This window comes from Aricia agestis, chromosome 2, assembly GCF_905147365.1.
Source record: "Aricia agestis chromosome 2, ilAriAges1.1, whole genome shotgun sequence".
Lineage (NCBI taxonomy): Eukaryota > Metazoa > Arthropoda > Insecta > Lepidoptera > Lycaenidae > Aricia > Aricia agestis.
Window position 1 is genome coordinate 5,840,891 of NC_056407.1, and position 14,337 is coordinate 5,855,227.

Consider the following 14,337-nt stretch of genomic DNA (forward strand, 5'->3'; position numbering starts at 1 on the left):
TGGTGTTTGCCGACAGAGAGCACATACCTAGTTTGGCCTTCAAACTACATTCGTAACTTAATATGTTTAATTTGAGTACTTACTTGTACTTAATTTACATAAGTCAAACTATATAGGGTGCAATTAAACCTTCCTGCCAAATTTTTTCCAGGGCTTAGAAGAATCCATTTAACCAAAAAAAAAATTGGGTGTTATTTTTTTTCAATGACATATATTTTTATCCCATTTAAAATCGTTTCAGAACGGTCACTCGCGGCGCGGGATGAGGCGCGCGCGCGGGGGCATGTCACGCGCGGCCGACGCATCGTGTCCATTAATTGTAGTGATTTTTAGGATAACTTTCGGAAGCTATTTCTTAACATTTTAGTATTGAGTGATTATAAAAGAAAAAATACTTGTATTTTTATTTTTAACAAGGATCAATATATCAAAATTTGGCAGGAAACTTTAATTGCACCCTGTATATCACTTAGCTTTGTAACAAAATCATCACCGAGTGTTTGTTTTAATGCGTATGTAATCTTATATAATCACGACTAAATGTACTCCAAATAATATTGTTTTATAAATTGGCAACGGTGACTTAATTGAAAATCGTTTGAGCTATTTTAGTTTCTACGCTTATATTAAAAACTAGGTCAGTTCACAAAGCGACAATGCCATATTCTGTGCTAGGACGCAATGCTCGCGATTTTCAAATTAACAAGCAAAACAGCATCAGGTCACTCCTCACGCTTATTGTGAACTGACCTTTAGACTTGATGGCTCTCAATATTAGGAATTGATACTTTTTATAAAGTAAATTCAAGTTAACATCAAATTTAATGACGTGAAACTGACGAAGCTTCAGTACTTAGACGCGATAGGTGAGTGTGTAACGGGACTTATAGTAAGAGTTAGTTTAATCAGGGTAAATTCGGAGATAGGGTAAGTTCGGATAATTCAAATTAACGCTAAGGGCCTGTCCGCACTGCGAATTTAAATGATCTGTAACCCATCGAATCTTTTAGGAGTATCCGCACTGCGGATGATAACATTATATGAATAAATTCGCGAGAATAAAATCGGCGTGGCTAAAATTTGCAGTGCGGGCAGGCCCTAAATGAGCTAGTATTTTGTTTCCTGGCACTGTGGTGCGATACACCGTTTTGTTGTGCCACTGCCGAGGTATCAGGCGAACCAAATGCTCACTAATTTAAGCCGTTCTCATACCAGCGGGTGACGAACGACTAGGGCGGAGCGGGAACGCAGCGAATACGTCGCGTACTCATCGCCGATACGCCACGTTTTTATAGCGCAGTGTTTTTCAACCTGTGGGTCGAATCTTCTGTCGCCAAGGTTTAAGAGAGTGAGTCAATTTCAGTTAAAAGACAATGATTAAAAATATTGATAACAAAAAATTTATTCATAAACATCTACGAATAATAAAAACTAGTTTTTATTATTCGTAGATAAACATACATGATAAAAAAGCAAAAAAGGTTGAAAAACACTGCCATAGCGGTTCGGAGCAAGTTCTGAAGCACAGAAAGCTGCTATCTCGTTGCGTTCGTGACGTATTTGCGGCGCATCCGCGGCGGGTTCGTTGCACGTCCAAGACTTATTCGCTGCACGCCCGCTCCGCCCAGGCTCGATCTATATGCGTCCGTGCGACCGAGCGGACCGGCCGCTGCACACTGAGATCACAAGCAATTGTGTGTATCTTGTGATTTTGTTGTGTGGCGGCTGAACCGCTCTGTCGTGCAGACGTATATAAACCGAGTCTAAATCCACTCGCCTACCTATTGTATGAGAAGGCCCTTAGTGTCTAAACACACCATGCCGTAGTTACGCGGCCGAAGTTCGGCATGATTACGTCAGCAATGTCAAACGCATACAATATAAAGTAACGGAATTTCGGCATGGTGTGTCATCGGTAATTTAAAATAATAAAAAATTGCAGGCGTAATCATGCCGAACTTCGGCCGCGTTTTCTCGGCTTAGTGTGTTTACACACTTAGCGACGTCTAGAATTTTCCGAGCTTACCTTGTATTCCAAATTATCCTGATAGCCTTGATTACTAATGCTGACTCGTCCAACGCTATCCTACCCGATGACATGCGAGTTGTCAATTCTCTTCAGAACTTTTAACACACATTCCCACGCTTCAGTATCGGGTGGGGTGGCGTTGAACGTTTCTAGCGTAAGGTTCTATTCACACTAACGCAGTGCCGCTAATGTGAATGAGCCTTAAACGAATGGGTGTTTTATGTGATTATAGAAAATTATATTTTATTTTTGTTATTTTTATTGTAATTTTATTTTTTATGTTGATGTGTGATATTATAATGGTACCTATATTCCATTTCCTATTTATTGCCATGTTGAGTATTATCCGAGTAATACCAAATACAGCTCGTGAGCTCTGATTACTGTAAATTATTATTAGCATTTTATAGATAAATATGGTATTCTTATTTCTATGGCATTCTTATGTAACAGAAACTATAATATGATTTAAGTTAATAATGCAGTGTAGTGTAAAAACTTGGATCAATTTCACAACAAAGAAAAATGTAAGTAATCATTATATTTTGTGAATAAAAATTGAATTTTATAACGTTAATTTCCACTACAGTTTTGCTGCAACTATTATGTGTGAGTGTGAGTGGGATAAAAAGCCTAAACCGATTGTAATTAGTAGTTGAATATAATTATATAAGAATTGTTGCCATGTTTTTTAATAAAAATTTGAAAAGATATAGTTTTTTGTTGCTGCCTGTCCGAATACTTGTAATGTTTAAAGACACTTGAGTCCAGTCCATTAGATTAACCAAAGATTTGACATTTTGCATTGTAGATAAAGTTACAGTTACAGTTATAGTTAAAGTAAGTTGGTGCAACCCACCCCAAATACTAGTCAACTACTCCAGCTACGCTCAACCTGCGGCCCGCCGGGACTTTATTTGTGGCCCGCGTGAAGTAAAACTATTTTGAAGTTCATGTTCACTGGTCAATTAAGGCAAAGTAATCGTTAAATTCGTGAAAAATTTTCCACTTTGAAATCGCCAATAAAGAAATATTTTAACTCTAAAAAATGGTTTCGGACCGAGACACCAAGGTCCAAGATCTAAACCTATTTGTGGCCCGTAGAAAAAAAGGTTGAGTACCACTGCAGTATACTTGTTAGAAAATGGAAAATGTATCTCTATTCTCTGTCTTGTAGGTCTACATAATAATGAAAAACAAAGAACTATTGACCGTACGCTCGTTTCATCTCTCACATTTTGCTGTACCTACCTACCTATTTCCTTTCCAGTAGAATAGGCCCTGTCCGTCTTTTAACTTTTTACTTTACATAAAGCTACCGGTATTACCGTGTGCCGAGTGTGAGTTTTTTGTTTGACATTCGATCGTGCACGCGTTTGGCGTTTACTAAGATTAATGGGACCATCCCGTGAGCATCGCTAAGTGGCGCTGTACAAATCCCATACAAAATCTTAGTAAACACCAAACGCGTTCACGATCGAATGTCAAACAAAAACTCACACTTGGGCCTCCGAAAGTCAGGCAGGCTATAGCCCGTGCAATCCACGAAGACGCGCCCCACTCCTCCTAATCGTTTATAGTATATGGCGTGTGCAAGCTTACGCCAATGTTTGAGTGTTATCGGTACACACTAATTACCTATGAGTGCACGCGCATACTACAATAAATAGACCAATTAAGAAACGGTAAAAGGGAAAGATGCTCACCCAAAAAGTGGTGAGGCGCGTCTTCGTGGATTGCACGGACTATAATAGTGCTCTAAGTATTTGGTATGTCCTGCAGGCCCTTGTAGAGAATTTCACACGCAGGCCAGGAGACTCAAAATATTTTGTAGAGGTTAGCTAGTTGTACCTATACTTGCTACGGCTGGTATAATAGTGATACGCATTATGATATTGTATGTTGATTTCATTCTTAATCTCAATACTAATAGTCATTATGATACATTATTGACAGACTTATACAGTATACATAATACTATTGTTGTAGCGTTTGTTGATTGTTTCTGCTAGTTTACATTTGGTCTCGTTTTAACACGCGCGTTCACTGCAGCTATCTTTCCAATAGTTTAAAATGATGTGATGGGATTATAGTAACGGTCACAAAGTCTTTCAGCATTCGTAAGTGATTAATACGATTTATTTTTATTCCCTGACAAAAAATGTATTCAAATTCGCTTAAAAACAATAACAGCTATCTACTGTACGGGTAAAGTTTCGTAATATCGTATATTTGTATCGTGGGCCAACGATCCATTTCCGACTTGTAGGGATGGTAGGATGGCTTTCAGAAATACCCTTCAATGGCTTAGGCCAGAGACCAGAATTCAGGGGTTCCCAAAGAAAGACACTCGAGTCTCTCACCAATTAGTATTGGTGAGAGACTCGAGTGCCTTTTGACATGCTGTTTCTTTGCCCGAGTGATCTCTCTCTTGAAGGATCTATAGGCAAGGTTGTACTCCATTTTATATGTATGTGTCTACGCATAGACGCGAGGGAGGTCTATATTTTATCAACAATATTTTTTTAACTGAACCGTCAACAAGAAAATATCAGCTAACTAGACATTCCACGCGGCCTCGCCTGCACAAATGAGAAATTTTACCGAAATCGGACATTTCCCCGCAAAAAATTGCCTATATTCCTTCACTTCATGGTCTACTTTACATCTGTGCTAAAAATTCATCCGGTAGTTCGCGAGATAAACGCCTTCAAATAACTTTCCCGGTTTTTTTTCCACATTTTCCTATGTTTCTTCGTTTTATAGTCTATAGCTTTCCTCGTTAAAATATGAGTCATCTAACAACGAAATAATTTTTCAAATCGGATCAGTAGTTCCTGAGATTAGCGCGTTCAAACAAACAAACTCTTCCACTTTATAGTCCTACTAATATTATAAAGGCGAAAGTTTGTTTGGATGTATGGATGTATGGATGTTTGTTACTCTTTCACGCAAAAACTACTGAACGAATTTTAATGAAACTTTACAATAACATAGCTTTTACATCAGAATAACACATAGGCTACAAGTTTAACCGACTTTCAAAATGGGGAGGTGGTTTTCTTATGTTTAACGATTGCTCCGCCGTTTGTTAACCGATTTTCAAAATTCTTCTTTTGGTATATAGGGTATCATCCCAATTTGGTCTTATATTCACAAAAGTGGTGATCTGATGAAGGATCCATAAGTAATCGAGGGAACTCCTCAAAATTTATAAAGAAACATGTGGTGACTTCGGTTTCGATAGCAGTATTCTAAGCATATGCTACCAACAAGTAAGATTTTGCACCGAGGTATACCTGGTATACCGTGGTTCGGAAAGTGCTGAGAGTACTTCTCATTCTTTATAGATACAAGTTTGGGAGTTTCAGCATTGTTTTAAGAACGGAAAGCATATGCTACTATGCAAATTACATTCATCATCATCATCATCATCATCATTACCATATTATACCATGCATGGTCCCATGGTTATGACTTACGAGCCTATAATATAATGACCCTGTTATTGGTACTTTTCATAGTCTTTTAGATCGTGACTCGAGTTTGTCAAGCGATAATTAAAAAAATCTATACCTACCTAATAATATAAACCTAAAAAAGAGTATGTTTGTTTGAACACGTTAATCTCAGGAACTACAGGTCCGATTTAAAAACTTATTTCAGTGTTAGATAGGTCATTTATCGAGTAAGACTATAAGCTAATATTATTATCACGCTAAAACCAATACGACCGAAGAAACTCAGGAAAATGTGGGAAAAACGACGGAAATATTAGCAATTACGAAGTACTGGAGCAATTTTTATGGCAATATTTGGCACAGATATAGAGTAGACCGAGTGAAGGGAGTAGGGACATAAGCTATTTTTTATGGGAAAATGTACGGTTTCCATAAAATTCCTAATTTACGCGGGCGAAGCCGCGCGGGACATCTAGTATTAGTAAGTATATATTTAAATTTTATACCATGCACTAATAAGGTCGTATTGTAGGTCGTATAACCTAACCTAACATACGGGCTTTTATCTTTACAAACACGTAAAAGCAACAAAATATACAAGAATACACGCAAGAATAAGCGTGTAAATGACCAGGAGCATGGCGCAGCTCAGGGGAAAAAATATACGTGGAATAACCATGCAACATTTCACTGCACTTGTTAAAACTTCATTTATGACACGAATAAACGTACATTGATACAATAAGTGTTAACAAGTCACATAATATTATTCACTTGAATAATAATTTAATATGGTTTTTCTAAAATATGTGGTAAACCAGGGTAAACCGTTAATATTTGATTTTTAATAAATATATGAGCTGAAAGATTTTTTTTACCTTTAATTTGATTAGGTATACTAGGTATGTATATTTGTCTATTTATTATGTAGTCAAAGTTATGTGGTTCCAAACGTTTTTTTGTCTTCCTGAAAAGTTGTATTTTTTCGATTGGACGTTTATTCGTTGGGGCCATCGATATATTATGCACATTGCACACTCATTGACCATACAAAAATTATCAAAATCTACCCTACTAGGTACTACTGATGCGCGTGGCCCGATACGCACTTGGCCGGTTTTTTTATTTCATAGTTCATATTACTAGCGACGACAGTTTTGTTGTTGTTGACAGGCATGCGTAGGGCGCGGGGGCCGATACCACGTGCTCGCACTTCCTAGCCCGCGGGCTAGGAAGTGCGACCACGTGGTCTCACTCACTCAATTAATTCAGATTATAGCTACGCGCTACATAGCAAAAATATCGGGGCGGTTTTAGAGGGAACTTTGGTGTGCCACGTTATCGTTGCGTTATGGACGTGGACGTTTTTCAGGCATTTCACTTCTCTGATGTGTTATCGTTCTACCGCAGATGTCCACGATATTTCCATTACGTCCAGAATTTAAAAAGCAAACTGCGGTGCGTAAAATTAAACGGACATTTAACATACCTATTCACACGTACCATATTTTGCAGTCGTTGTCGACCACTTGTGTGATACCGACCACATCCCAACTACAAGCGAACTAGTGGCCGACCACATCGCAATCACAACATTGCGTCGATACAACGACAGTGTGCCCACACCGCCCGCGCTCTTCTCCCCCTCCGGTTCATTGGCTTTTGTTACGTACAAAACCACATCGCAACTACTGGCGACAACGCAACCACGTCGACATTTTCACGACCATAACGCAACTTTAAACACGTGACCACTACAAACACGTGACCACTGCGCGGCATTTTGTCGTTACGACGTGCTGGGGTTGTGGTACGTGTGGGTTGTCCCAGGGTGGTGGCGGGCGGTGTGCGCCCACTGTCGTTGCATCAACGCAACCACGCAACGTTGTGATTGCGATGTGGTCGGTATTATCGTACGATTGTTTGAGTCTCAAAACGGTTTTGTAGTAGGCCCAAAGGACAACTGGCTTAGTCCTGGTTTTGAACTATAAAACCATTTTGAGACTCAATCATACGCCAATGCCGCGTCCTGCTCTAACAAACGAGAAATGATGTTGTTAGAGCAGGACGCGGCATTCTCGTACGATTGTTAGAGTCTCAAAGCTGTTTTATAGTTCAAAACCAGGACTAAGCCAGTGTTACGGCCCCTGTGTCGTGCGGGACATTTAATTTTGATAAAAAAAATCGAGACGTCCCGCTTAAATTTTTTTTTTAATGAAATAAGGAGGCAAACGAGCAAATGGGTCACCTGATGGAAAGCAACTTCCATCGCCCATGAACACTCGCAGCATCAGAAGAGCTGCAGGTGCGTTGCCGGCCTTTTAAGAGGGAATAGGGTAATAGGGGAGGGTAGGGATGGGAAGGGAAGGAAAGGGAATGGGGGAGGTTAGGGAAGGGAATAGGGTAGGGGATTGGGCCTCCGGTAAACTCACTCACTCGGCGAAACACAGCGCTAGCGCTGTTTCACGCCGGTTTTCTGTGAGAACGTGGTATTTCTCCGGTCGAGCCGGCCCATTCGTGCCGAAGCATGGCTCTCCCACGTATAAAAAAAATCGGGACGTCCCGCTTAAATCGGGACGTCTGAACCCTATACTACATAACCAATTATACTAATCTTTATTTTGTACTACAGCGTGCAGTTTATGACGTCTCGTTCGCCGAATCCTGTACCAAAATGACACCTTGTTTTATCGCATTATCGAAATGTAATTAAAAATTACACATGTCCGCGTTATCTACTATCAATTATATCAATTAGTAGAAATTATATATTAGCACAGTCGCATGTATACCCACAGTATATAGAGTGGATTAATTCTTTGTGCACATTGCAAAAATTTACCAAAATCTACTTATGTGACAACGGTAAGTCTTTAATACTTACCTTTTCAACAGTAGATACATACTTACATATTATATTTCTCATTTATTATTCTTAGCTACATCTGTTATCCCTTTTGGGTTAAGGAGCATAGTGTATAAAACAAAAAAAAAACATATTATATTAACTAATTAACCATGTAAGTAAATGACATAATTATTCGGTATGCGAAGTTTTATATTTTGAGCCAAATCTTTTAAGTTTTAAGGTCTAAGAGTTGCCATTTGCCAACCACAGTGTCGACTAACCGAGACGCTCATTTTTTACTTTTCTTGAGATTTCCTGCTGATATTTAGTTCAAGGTGTTGTACTGTATCTATTCTTGCAGCAGTAGATACATAATTGTTTATAAAAATTAAAAAAGGATTTAAGTAATTTTTAAAATAATGCAAACATAATTGTTTAAAAAAATTAATACAAATACTAACATACCTATTATGGACTTCAGTCTGAAATAAACATTTTTATTTTATAATATATTTTCAAAAAGTTATCAAATTAAACCAATTCCTAGGTACACACCTGCAGGGCCGGATTTATATTTTTTATGAGTATAGGCCACTTCAATTTTGCCGCCCCTATGTACGGAACTTTGCTGCCATCCTAGGACGCTGCCGCCCCCCCTAGGACGGCATAGGACGCTGCCGCCCATAGGCCGCCTATACTGCCTAGGTACATACCCGTCTGGTTATTGCCCTTCGCCAGCGCCTCTATTATTGAATAGGCCATTAACAGATGACATTAACCCAAATACTCTGATAAACTTAAACGATAAATTTCTTATCAAATTTCTTTAATTGCAAAGATATCTCTACTTTAGGAAAAAATATGCGCCATATTGCCACTTAAATCCCATACATTGTCGTACTGTTGTACGACAAGACCATACAATTATACTTTAACAATTTATCGAACTAGGTTATAAATTATAATATGACAGTTGTCATAATATTCTAAATAATAATAATTGTTACTATAATTATTGTTATTAATAATTATTATAATTATTATTTATTATTGTTACCTTAACCGATGCGACTAAACACCAGTAGCAACAACGGAGTACTACAAGGTAGCTCTTATCAATATTTTATGTTTTATGGCCCTAGATTTATTCAGCTGGCTTCTGTTTAAACCTAATCGTATTACGAATTTACGAAGAATTAAGATAGTAGGTATAATCAACGGAGAGCTGGCGACCAAATCGGTCATGCAGTGGCTTCAGCTGTATTAAAAGTCCGTTAGCTACTTCCCTAAACAACCTTTTCTGATAATCTGCGTGCTGGCAGGCGGAGGGTGTGGGTGTAGAAAAAATGAAAAAAAATAGTTCAACGGCTTTTTCTTTAAATTGATAATAATGTATTGGGCGTTTTGTAATTAATATTCGTCTCTAATAGCCCAGTAGAGTTAGTTCAGCGATGTCTGGAAAACTGAAATTAAGTAATTATAATCAGAAATTTTTTTGCACCAATATTTACATTTAGAGGTCATAAATAGCTTAAATTCAAAAACTCGACCAAATCCGACGTGTGCGTTAGCCGCCATATTGGTTTAAAGGTCCAATCATTTTTAGCTATAGGTAGGTATACCTATTAAAAAAAAATAAAGGAGATACATACATGTATCTCCTTTATTTTTTTTAAAGATTACGATAAGGATCAAATTTGTCGCAAATTTGATTCGCTACAACTTTAGTCCCTATAATTTTTAATGTCAAATCAATATTTACGGAAATAACTGCAAATAAAATCGGCCAAGTGCAAGTCGGATTGGCACACGAAGGGTTCCGTACCGTCATAGAGCAAAAATTGGCCAATTGTGTTTTTTGTATGGGCGCCCCCCTTAATTTTTATTTTATTTTAACATTATTATCTAATATTAAAATACACTGCGAGTGTCCATCGACGGAAGTTGCTTTCCATCAGGTGACCCGTTTGCTCGTTTGCCCCCTTATTTCATAAAAAAAAAACATATAACAAAGGACTTTGTGAAAAATGCAAGTGCGTACTTCTTGCCATTATTGATATAAAGCAAATTGTTTTTAGTATTTGTTGTTATAGCGGCAACAGATATACACAATCTGTAAAAAAATCAGAAGTCTAGCTATAGCGGTTCTTGAGATACAGCCTGGAGATAGACAGACGGACAGACAACGAAGTCTTAGTAATAGGGTCCCGTTTTCACCCTTTGGGTACGGAAACCTAAAAACTAGTCAAAGTATAAATTCGCCTGTTCTACCTGTATCGCAATTATTGTCAAATACAAAAAAAAATTATGTGATAAAAGTTGTAGATCATTAAATTTCCTACAACTTTGATTCCTATGATTTTTTTTGAGTAATAAATATTGAAGTTCCTTTTCTAATACTAACGTTGGGGACTGGGGTACACCTCGAGGCGACTTTCATTTACGTGGGATCCCCAGTTATAGGTCTCAGTAGCGCCTTTTTCATTATCATCGAATAACTCTGGAAATTCGACAATTTTTTACGAGTGTTGACAAATATCAGAAACTTTCAAGCCCGCTTTGTGACATTCGCACATTCAATAAAATTTTCCATACATAACTTACAAGAAATCATTTTAGGGTTCCGTACCCAAAGGTTACAGTACCCTATTATATAGACTTCGCTGCCTGTCCGTCGGTTTGTCTGTTTGGCTGTCCGTCTGTCTGTCTCTAGGCTCTATCTCAAGAACGGTTATAAGTAGAGAGTTGAAAATTTTAATCACATATTATGTGTTTCGTTTCCCGCTTTAATAACAAATACAATATAATTTAATATTTGATAGGGCTTCCATAAAACAAATACAATTTTATTGTCCTATTTTGCTTTATATGAAAAAGAGCTGCACTAAGACACTTTGAATATGCATAAAATATTTAATTGTGTACTTTAATAATTAACAATAAAATTAAAATAAAATATATATTTAGGGGGAGCTTCCATACAAAAAGCACAAATTTTTGCTATAAAATGGTACGGAACCCTTCGTGAGCGAGTCCGACTCGCACTTGGTTGTGCCGTAGTTGTCATATCCTACCTACATAATCCATGATCAGAAATATCCAGTTTTAACCAGTCGCTTGGTTTCCGGTATATTTACAATAGGCGTAGGAGCTTAAATATTGATTTCTGAAAAGAATCATCAGAATTAAATGTGAGGGAAATTTAATTATCTAAAGGAGATATGGCAAAAAAAGATTTGACCTTCAAACCAATATGGTGGCTAACGCACACGTCAGATTTGGTCGAGTTTTTGAATTTAAGCTATTTATTAATCCCCCCTAAATATTGGCGCAAAAAAAATTCTGACTATAATTAATTTCAGTTCTCCATACATCGCTGAACTAACTCTACTGGGCTATTTTTTTTTATGAAATAAGGGGGCAAACGAGCAAACGGGTCACCTGATGGAAAGCAACTTCCGTCGCCCATGGACACTCGCAGCATCAGAAGAGCTGCATGTGCGTTGCCGGCCTTTTAAGAGGGAATAGGGTAATAGGGGAGGGTAGGGAAGGGAAGGGAATAGGGGAGGGTAGGAAAGGGAATAGGGTAGGGAATTGGGCCTCCGGTTTAGAGACGAATATTAATTACAAAAAAGCCTCATACTTTATCCGTCAAACTCTTCTTCAAACTAGTTGGATGAGACTTTTTTAGCATCAATTTCGAGTGATATTTGGTGGTTTCATTACAATCTTTACATCAAAAGTAAAGACATTTTTTCATTTTTTGAGCCTTACTAATCAAATTAACTATTCACTATTAAAACTATCGATTGAAATTTGACTTTATACCCAGATACCAAGTTGAACTTCCTCGTACGCGAAAACATGTTTAGTGTAGAAAAGTTGTTTCATGTATAGATTTAATCTGGTCTTATCGGCGATAACACCTTGTAATCTCCTAATGGAGCCGTGTTAGATGCTTGTACTGATTAGCCAGAAAAAGGAAATTCAGAAAAACAAGACGTACACTTACACTACATGTACCTACTGCTAATCAATAGCGACTATAAGGGCTCCCACACAAAACTGTATATTCGCATTGCATCGCAAAATTCTGCAACAAAACTCATACTAAAAAGTGATGCGATGCGAATTCGCAGTTTTGTGTGAGAGTCCTAAGGTCGAAATATAATATTATTTTGCCCAAAATCTAGGAACTGCTTTTTGCGTAGTCGCTGCTGAAACATTATCCGAAATCTGTCTTGCAAGTAACAGCGCTGAAAATTAGAATTTAGTTGCTCATTTTTAGGGTTCCGTTGTCAACAAGGAACTCTTATAATTTTAGTCTATCCATCCGTCTGTCCGTCTGTCTGTCCGCGGTTTTTCTCAGAGACTATAGGACCTACAAAGCAAACGGTTGTTTCTGGGAATCTGAAAAACTTCACGGGAGTAGAAAAATTGCTGAATTTAAAAAGAAAACTATCACGGCTAAGAAGACTTCAAAAGTTATTGAGTAATAGTCGATTAACTAAAAAAAATGTATTCGGCGAAGTATAAAGGAACTTTTAGTTCAAATTCCTTTGAACGGAACTGAGATGATGTTGTTAGTAGTGTAAAACACGTTACGAATGTATTTGATTAATGATTATACAAACTACTACGGAACCCTATATTGCGGGTGGCCCGACACGCACTTGGTCGGTTTTTTTTTTCCTTCAGTACTCCCAACGAAAATAAGATAAAAATTGGAGCTTTTTCGAACGTAAGGTAGACCTTTTGACCCGGACTTTAGGACCTAAAGTAACCGCGACCGAAACTCCATAGTTGCTGTGTCGTTTTTATACCTTAATAGGGGTTACAGGGTAAACAGGCAAACTTTCAGCTTTACATATACCAGGGGGGTGAGCCAAAATCTTTTCGTTTTCGCTTCGTTATAGAATCGCCGATGAAAATGTATGGAATTGACATAAGCGTTCGTTAATATGACGTTGACGTTCGACTCGTCTTATGTCAATTCCATACATTTTGATCGGCGATTCTATAACGAAGCGAAAACGAAAAAGTTTCGGCTAAATGGCCTGTACTCTTTTAAATTCCCCCATAGGACAGGCCTTGCCTAGTTTGGGGGACTGTTAATTGTAAAACCCTTGTACATAAACATTATACATACTAATATTATAAATGCGAAAGTGTGTCTGTCTGTCTGTCTGTCTGTCTGTTACCTCTTCACGCCCAAACCGCTGGACCGATTTTGCTGAAATTTGGCATGTAGATACTTTGAGTCCCGGGAAAGGACATATGATACTTTTTATCCCGAAAAAATGTACGGTTCTCACGCGATAAACGAGTTTTGGCGCAACGGAGTTGCGGGCGTCATCTAGTGGTCAATAAACTATTTTCTTTCCTCTTCTTATAAAATGACGAAAGTCTGGTTACTTCTGGCTCTTGGGTTATAGAGGCAGAGTAGACAGAATGATAGAGTATGCCGGCTTAGAACTGATGTTGAAATTTTTAAATTTGAATTTAAAACTATGACATATTCGCTGGACGTGTTTCTCTTTGGTCGTATTGTTGTTTGTGTTTTGGCACATGCGATTAAAATTGACAGAATCCAATTCTGAAATCTTTATTTTAAATATTTAAAAATAAATTATATCAGCCAGCGCGAGGCACATTCCGTTCATAATCCTAGTGAAACCCGACGAATTTGACAGATATTGAAACCTGTCCGTTTCTTTGCAGTCGAACTACTGGTAGTTATGTCTATTGTGATAGAGGTCTTACAAAAAATTAAATAAATATAACAAGCAAAACTTGCCTGTCATATATGTTTTATTTGTCGGTTTTTCGTGGCGAATAACATCTTGCCCCTACCACCAAATACTTTAATAAGAACTAAATGTATGTCTTTTTTTATTATATAATATAGCTTTTTAAATTTTTGTTGTGGCAAAAGATAAAATAATTCCCTAAAACTGCTAGGAAACTCTAATATTTATTATAAGTATAACAAATTGATA

The 14,337-nt window shown here is 37.7% G+C and overlaps 1 protein-coding gene across 1 annotated transcript in view; it reads left to right on the forward strand.

Moving 5' to 3' along the window:
• Positions 1 to 4,063: 4,063 nt before the first annotated feature.
• Positions 4,064 to 14,337, forward strand: part of LOC121739307 (serine-rich adhesin for platelets-like) — a 32,908-nt gene continuing 22,634 nt past the window's right edge. Inside the window, exon 1 of the mRNA XM_042131691.1 lies at positions 4,064 to 4,149. The gene's annotated coding sequence lies outside the window, so the exon portion shown is untranslated. The remainder of the gene's footprint in view (positions 4,150 to 14,337) is intronic.